The sequence below is a fragment of the Dipodomys spectabilis genome, unplaced genomic scaffold, assembly GCF_019054845.1.
Source record: "Dipodomys spectabilis isolate Male_0828 unplaced genomic scaffold, ASM1905484v1 ptg000857l, whole genome shotgun sequence".
NCBI lineage: Eukaryota > Metazoa > Chordata > Mammalia > Rodentia > Heteromyidae > Dipodomys > Dipodomys spectabilis.
The window spans coordinates 48,649-57,759 of NW_024871534.1; the positions used below are offsets into that span (position 1 = coordinate 48,649).

The following is a 9,111-nucleotide window of genomic DNA, read 5'->3' on the forward strand; positions in this document are numbered from 1 at the left end:
GCTGAAAAGCCTCAACTCTACCCAGAACCTAGCCTAATCACAGCATCTCCAAAATTGAGGGAAAAGCCATATCCCTCTTTTGTGATACTCAAAGAAGATCTGCCTCCCATTGAACTAACCTGGGAAGAGGATTGCAAAAACCTGGGTAAAGCAGAGCATTTTTCTGCCTGTTCAAACAAACTGACTTAAGAAACCAACCAAGCCACAGGAACACAAGCAGACCAGAGACTCCAACAAGAGGCTCATTCAGGTCACAAGGGAGATATAGGATTTTTCCCACCCATCCCAAAAAAAATCAAAAAAGTTTTTTTTTTTTTTTTGTATCTTTTATAAAAAAAATTTTTTCTAAAATTTTTTTTAATCTTTAATTGTTAACTTTTTTGAAAAAACAGTAGTTTTCTAGTAACTTTTTTCCTCTTAGAATTTTATTTTAGGAGAAAATGTGTGTGTGCGTTTTTCTTTCTTTTTTTTCCGTTTTTTGTTTACCTCTACTGAACTTCTGATGTTTTTTTTTTCTTTCTTTCTTATACTTTTCACCTTTTCTTCTCTTTCGTTCTTCTTTATGTGACTTAGTTTTTGTTCTGTTCATCCTCAGATAAACGTAATCGATTATTAGACCTTATCCCCTATGATGTACACACTTAATCCACAAACTTTTTACTCAATTCAAAACCTCTTAGACTTACATTCCTTAATAGCAGTACTACCACTTTATACCTATACAATATTTTAAGTATTTTTATTTTTAAATTTTTCACATCTCCTTTATATCTCTCCCCTTCTCTCACTATATTCACATTCTTCTCTGAATAATTTGTCTTCGAAACGGCATAATATTTTTAATTTTTACTTTTCTATTTTTTCTGGTCTCTTTTTGTTCCCTTTCTCTGTTTTCTTTTTTTTCTCTCTCTGTTTTCATCCTATCCAAACTATTTCCTGCTTTGAGATTAGGACTTAGTTAACTCTCCCTGTGCCTTCCCACATCACTCTATTCCTATTTTTTACCCACATCTCTTCCAAAACTTGATAATTTTTGCTTCACCAAATTCTTTGTGGTTCTTAGCGCATTAATATATAGTTGTTTGATGTTGAATAGATGTATCTGTTGAACTAGATTGTTCAGATTATTGACTGTGCAAATACAGATGTTGGTTGATGCTTGCCTTAAGACAGTGTTCTAGCAGGAAATTGGTGTTATTTTCATCCCAAATAGGCATAGTAAGTCGGAAAAACACAAGAAAAATGGCAAGTTCGGGTATCTCAACTCCCACTCATGATAATCAGGGGACAGAACAGGTAATGAATAATCCAGAGGAGAGTTCTCAAATAGCTCTACAAACATTGCTGGCAAACATGATAAATGAAAAGATTGAAAACATACAAAGGACTCTGTATGAGTGTGCTAGGGAGAGATAGGAGGCAATCCAAAGGTTTATACAGGAATATCATGAGCGTGAGGAAGCTACTCATAAACCTGATATAGGATTTGCATGAGCAGCTTGAGAATACTCAAAGATAAAGGCAGGAATGGCGTGAACAGGCTGAGAACACTCAAAGAAAACTACAGGAATGGCATGAATGGGAGGAAGCTAAGCAAAGAGTAATACAGGAATTGATAGAGCAGCATGAGAATACACAAAGATCACTAAAGGAATTCATGGGATCCATTAACAAAGAGCTGAAGAAAGTCAGATAGACCACAAAAGGAATGCTGACTGGAACCCAACAGAGGAATGGGAGTCCAAGGAAACCATAAACAATCAATTAAGGGATTTGAGAATAAACACTGAAAACCAAATTAAGGAAGTAAAGAAGTACATACAAGATATAAAACAAAGCTTCAACAAAGAATTTGAAGCCAAAAAGCTGACCAATTAGAAGGAAAAGAAATAAAAAAACACAGTAGAAACTCTTGACAGCAGGTTAAACCATGCAGAAGGTTGAATCTCGGGGATTGAAGACAGCCTAGATATTATAGAAAAAGAACATACAACCATCCAAGACAAGTCCAAGAAATATGATAGATCTATCCAACAGTTGGAAGACACCATCAGAAGGCCTAATCTAAGGATAATGGGTGTAGAGGAGCACTAGAAACAGAAGTTAATGGTCTAGGAAATTTGTGTAACAGGATCCTAGCAGAGAACTTCCCAAACATGCAAAAAGATAGGCCTATTCAGATACAAGAAGCATTCAGAACTCCAAATAGACCAGATCAGAATAGGACATCCCACCGTCTCATTATAATCCACACAGTATCAATTCAGACCAAGGAAAAGCTCCTTAAAGCTTTCAAGGAGAAAAGATTAATCACCTATAAAGGGAAACCAAGTAGAATCAACTCAAATTTCTCAGCAGAGACAATCAAAGCAAGAAGAGCCTGGAATGATATATGCTATGCCCTAAAAACAAACAACTATCAACCAAGAATACTGTACCCAGCTAAGGCCAAATAAAAAACTCCCATAGCAAAGAAAAATTGAAACAATACATCTTCACCAAGCCAGCCCTACTAAAGGTTCTTAATGATGTCCTACACATAGAAAACCAACAAGACCACAATAAAGGCCAATAAACAGAACCCAAACTGAGAATCCAAGAACTATAGGAAGCACCAGTTTTCTCATCCTGCAAGAAGGTGGGTAACATGGCAGGAACTCCCAAATATCTCTCAGTCCTATATCTCAACATTAACGGATTTAACTCTCCAATTAAGCGACATTTAATGTCACCTTGGATTAAAAAAAAAGATCCTTCTATCTCCTGCCTTCAGGAGTCACCTCCTGCCCGTAAAAACAAACACATTTTCAATATTAAAGGCTGGAACAAAATCTACCAAGCAAACGAGCCCTATAAACAGGCAGGAGTTGAAATCCTAATATCAGATAAAATAGACTTCAAATTAAAATTTGTGAGAAGAGATAAAGAAGGTCTCTACATGCTAATTAAAGGATTTCTCCTTCAGGAGGATATTACAATTCTAAATATCTATTCGCCAAACAATGAAGTACCCAAATTTATCCAAGAAACACTAGTTTCCCTCAAATCCCACATTGATCCAAAGACATTAATTGTTGGGGATTTTAACACACAACTCTCCCCAATAGATAGATCAACTCGGCAAAAACTCAACAAAGAAACCGCAGATCTAAATAACTGCATAGATCAACTAGATTTAACAGATCTCTACCGAATATTTCACTCAGCATCATAAAAATACACATTTTTCTCAGCAGCACATGGAACATTTTCTAAAATAGACCACATTTAAGGCCAGAAAGCAAACTTGTCCAAATTCAGAAACATTGAAGTGATACCTTGCATTCTCTCTGACCACAAGGGAATAAAATTAGAACGCAACACCAAAAGCCACCAAAGAAAATCCGGTAACAAATGAAGGCTGAACAACACATTGCTGAATCACGACTGGGTCAAGGAAGAGATTAGAAAAGAAATTCAAATGTTCATGCTATTCAACAAAAATGAGCACACATATTACCAGGTCCTCTGGGACACAGCTAAGGCAGTACTCAGAGGCAAGTTTATAGCTCTGAGTTCCTACATCAACAATTTGGAGAGATCTGAAACCAACAATTTATTGAGACATCTGAACCTCCTTGAAAAAGAGCATCAAGATAAACCCCAATCCAGTAGACAAAAAGAAATAATTAAAATTAAATTAGAATTAAATGAATTAGAATTCAAAAATACTTTAGAAAGAATCAACAAATCTAAGAGTTGTTTCTTCGAACAAATTAACAAAATTGACAGACTTTTAGCAAATCTTATCAGAAAAAGAAGAGAACCCACCCAAATAAATTAACTCAGATATGAGAATGGAAACATCACCACAAAAACAACCAAGATAAGTGAATACTTCTCAAATCTTTATGATAATAAGTTTGGGAACTTGACAGAAATGGACCTTTTCCTAGCAAATATTGACATGCGAAAACTAAACCAAGATGAGTTATACCATGTTAACAGGCTCATATCAAGCATTGAAATAGAAACAGCAATAAGAAACCTCCCAGCTAAGAAAAGTGCAGGGCCAGATGGTTTTACAGCAGAATTCTACAAGGCCTTCAAAGCAGAGCTCACACCAATACTCCTCCAACACTTCAATGAAATTGAAAGAGAAAGTTCACTACCGAACACATTCTATGAAGCCATCATATCCCTCATCCCCAAACCAGGCAGGGACTAAGCAAAGAAAGAGAAATATAGACCCATTTCTTTGATGAACATTGATGCAAAATTTCTCAACAAAATTTTGGCCAATCGACTTCAACAATTCATCCAAAAAAATCATACACCATGTTCAAACAGGATTCAATTCAAAGCTTGTTCAATATACGCAAATCAATTAATATTATTCACCACATCAACAGGAGCAAGAATATGAACCACATGGTTATCTCAATAGATGCAGAAAAAGCATTCAACAAGATCCAACACCCCTTTAAGATGAAGGTTTAGGAAAAATTAGGAATCCATGGAACATTCCTCAATACAATAAAGGCTGTATATGAGAAACCTACAGCCAGAATTATACTTAATGGTGAAAAACTGAAGCCATTTCCTCTTAACTCAGGAACAAGACAAGGATGTCCACTCTCTCCACTTCTCTTCAAACTAGTATTAGAATATCTAGCTACAGAAATAAGAAAAGTTGCAGACATAAAGGGGATCCAAATTGGGAAAGAAGAAGTAAGCCTCTCCCTCTTTGCAGATGATATGATCTTGTATTTAAAAAATCCCACAGACTCCATTCCCAAATTACTCAAGCTGATTCAAAACTTTGGCAAAGTAGCAGGGTATAAAATTAACCCCTGAAAATCAATGGCTTTTCTGTATGCCAACAATGAGAAAAGCGTTGCTGAAATTAGGAAAGCAACTCCATTTGTCATAGCCCCAGAAAAAATAAAACACCTAGGAATTAACTTAACCAAAGAAGTGAAGTACCTCTATGAAGAAAACTTTAAAACCTCAAAAAAGGAAATCAAAACAGAACTTAGAAAATGGCAAAAACTCCCATGCTCCTGGATTGGAAAGATTAACATCGTGAAAATGGCAATAATTCCCAAGGCTATCTACAAATTCAACGCGATACCTATCAAAATTCCAACCTCATTCTTCAATGAAATAGAAGAGGCAATCCAAAAATTCATATGGAACAATAAAAGACCCCGAATAGCAAAAACAATCCGCAACAGAAGGAACAGTGCTGGAGGAATATCAATACCAAATTTCAAACTCTACTCTAAATCCATAGTAATCAAAACAGCTTGGTACTGGCACAAGAACAGACCTCAAGGCCAATGGAATAGAATTGAAAACTCAGAAATGAATGTACAGACCTATAGCCATCTAATCTTTCAAAAGGGAGGTAAAAAATTAGAATGGAAGAAAGACAGCCTCTTCAGTAAATGGTGCTGGCAAAATTGGTTAACTACTTGTAGAAAACTAAATTTAGATCCTAATCTATCACCCTGCACCAGAATGAACTCCAAATGGATCAAAGACCTTGGAGTCAAAGCAGACTCTCTGAAAACATTACAGGACTGAATAGTAGAAAACCTAGGTCTCTTTGGCGCAAGCGGACATTTTCTTAATAGAGACCCAGAAACACAAGAAATCAAAGAAAGATTGAACAAATGGGATTGCATGAAGTTGCAGAGCCTCTGCATGGCAAAGGAAATAGCTAGCAAGATGAATAGAAAGCCTACGGATTGGGAGAAGATCTTCAGTAGCTATACAACAGACAAGGTTCTCATATCTAAAATATATGTGGAACTCAAAAAATTAAATCCCCCAACAGCAAATCCTCAAAGAAACAACTGCCCAATAAATAAGTGGGCTAAAGACTTGAAGAGAAACTTATCTGAAGAAGAAAGAAGGATGGCCAATAGACACATGAAGAAATACTCAACATCCATAGCCATAAAAGAAATGCAAATCAAAACACCATTGAGATACCTCCTCACACCAGTTAGAATGGCAAAAATCAAGAACTCTAACAACAACAGATGCTGGAGGGGATGTGGACAGAAGGGAACCTTACTTCATTGTAGTTGTGAATGTAAACTTGTTCAACCACTTTGGAAAGCAGTATGGAGGTTCCTCAAAAGACTTCACATAGAGCTCCCCTATGACCCAGCAATCACACTTTTGGCATTTACCCAAATGTTTTCAAACAAGACCACACTAAAGCTACCAGCACAACTATGTTTATTGCAGCATTATTTACCATAGCTAAATTATGGAACCAACCAAGATGCCCCTCAATAGATGAATGGATCAAGAAAATGTGTTATATATAAACAATGGAATTCTATTATTCCATCAGAAATAATGACATTGCCTCATTTGTTAGGAAATGGAAAGACTTGGAAAAATTATATTGAGTGAAGTAATCCAAGCCCAAAGAAACATAGGTCCCATGGTTTCCCTTATTTGCAATATCTAGTATATATATGAGTCAGGCAGAATAGGTCAGATAAAGCGAAGTTAGGAAAATGAACCCTAAGATATGTATTTAAATGTTTTTTTTTCTTTCATGCATTTGTTTCTAACTTATTTATAATATTATTTCTTTGTTGCTTTGTATGTCCCTCCCCCATAGTATAACCCCTGCTTTCACTGTATTTGATGTCGGCATAATTTGTGGAGAGGGAGGGGAAAAACAAGTCGTTTAAATAAGGATACAAGTGGACCCGTTGCCACAATGGGAAGTTCACGTTGTCACCTTGAAACGAACTTTACAACTTTTGTGTGTGGGGGGGGGGGGGGAGGATTGGGTGGGTGGAGTAGGGGAGGCTGGAAAGGGATGGGAAAGGTAAACAAAGGAGGAGGCTACAATGCTTGATAAGAAATGTACTCACTATATTGCCCATGTAATTGTAAACCCTCTGTACAGTATTTTCACAATAAAAAAAAACATGGTATTTAAGTAGTCATGCAAAGGACTTCTATTTCACTACTGCTTTATACATTTTTTTTCTAATGTTGAGTACCAATAAATAATGGATATATTAGAAAGCTCTTAAAGCTCATATATTGAATAGTAAGTTCTCTTACCGTATATCATTGTATTTCCCAAATCATTTACGTAGAAGGCATTGATTCCTATTTTCTCATTCCTAGAATAAGCTACATATGAAGACACCACTGGTCCTCATTTTCAGTCTGTGCATTTGAATACAGAGGAAAGTCTTTCCTCTGCTCTCTATCAATTCCCTACTCTCCAGTTAGAATAATTTAAAATGGTAAAAATGAAGAAAGAGAAAATAAATCATGGTGAAAAAACATGCAGAAAATTCACCAGATTTTTCTGACCAGTTCAACCAACGTGAACTATTGGGGAAATACATGGACAACTCATTCCCACTGGTACTCAAAGTCTCTAGCTAGGCAATTATGATGAAGTCAAGGAACAAGATGCAAACGTGAGGAATGGTAGCAATTGCAAGAAAATAATGAAGAAGAATGCATGCAAATTTCTTCCTTGGGCTTACTGCAGTGGGGAGACTACTTTTCAAAAAGGCCACTCATATGAATACCAGGGATGAGGATACGTATACCCCTCTTCATCGGGAAGCCTAGAGTGGACATGTAGACATTGTCCATGAGTTGGTAGCTCAAGGCAGATATTCATGCAATAACTGTGAATGTCTTGGCACCCCTGCATAGTACTTATATGTGGATTAATACCAGAATGGATTCTTTCTTACTTCATCATGATGCAGATACCAATCCGCAAACTAAAGGCCTCTTGACCCCCTTGCATCTTGCTGCTGGGAATAGAAATAGCAGATATGCTGTATCTCCTTCTGGTGAACCATTATTTCAAACCGGGTCTGAAGAACAACTTGGAAGAAACTGCATTTGATATTGCCAAAAGGATAAGTATGTATCACTACCTCTTTGAAGTTGTAGAAGGCTGTACAAATTATTCTCCTACGTAGTAATGGTTTGGTTAAGTTTCTTAAATTTCAAAAGTGCCATTCCATCCTTTGTGTCCATACAAAATATTTTCATAATAAAAAGCAACAGCAATATCTTAATTTAAAAATTCATCGATTCCATGGTATTCTTCCACGTGAATTGCCTCACTTTGTTGTCAAAATGTATTCAAGAGTTGTTTTATGCATCTATAATGATTTCTGCAGAGTTTGTGTTTTTTTTTTTAATTTTAACTTATCTGTTGAAATGAATAGTATAGAAACTAAAGTTATTCCTGGTGCTTGCCTGAAAAAAAGTATACCTAGGTTTGTATAAAGTCCATAATCTATTTCATTATCTTCTAGATATAATACTTTAAAGTCTATATTTTTATAATATATAGGTTCATTAATAAATGTGTCCTTTCAGATTACATTTCATATAGAAAAAGTTAAGATTCCTTTTTTCCTAGGTCCTTATAGTATTTTATTTCTTTGGGTGAAGATGACAATGTTATCTAATTTCAAGTTTTGTAAAGGTTATGCTATGTAAGGGCCTTTCTAAAGTGAAGATTTAATACACTGATGTCAAACTAACCTTTAATTCTATGAATTACATGTATTGTTACACTTGTATTTTTGTAATCAACTCTTTAATAACTGTTTTTCATTTCTTGCATTTGAAGAATGAAAAATATGGAATATTTCACGAATTTTTGTATCATCCTTCTGCAAGTGCCATGTTAATCTCTATATTGTTGTCATTTGGGTAGACCTGCTGCTGAAGCATGTAGTATCCCCTAAATTTAAGTAGTTCATGATGCAATCTTTATACAGGCATATATCCTTGGTTGCCTATTTGTAACAAGGAACCATTATTGTTCCTAAAATGCTATTGATCTTATTTCTCTAAATTTCTGTGTTTAGTGGGAAAAACTTATATTATTTGGTGGATTACTCACATTTGCAATTTTTGTCAATGACTATACTGTCATTTTCATTTTAAATTTGATCATATTTTGAAGCCTTTATAGCTAAGTCCAAAGGTGATGGCTTTTCAAGTACTTACTTATCAACTGAGTTAGCTTTGTGGAGCTAATGGATTCAAAGTAAGCCTTGCTTAAGAGCTACTTCTAAACTTCTGCAGCTTAAAATTTCGCAACGAAGT

At 35.6% G+C, this 9,111-nt stretch overlaps 1 pseudogene; it reads right to left on the reverse strand.

Moving 5' to 3' along the window:
* Positions 1-8,633: 8,633 nt before the first annotated feature.
* On the reverse strand, positions 8,634-8,733 carry LOC122102752 (annotated as a pseudogene).
* Between the last annotated feature and the right edge of the window lie 378 nt (positions 8,734-9,111).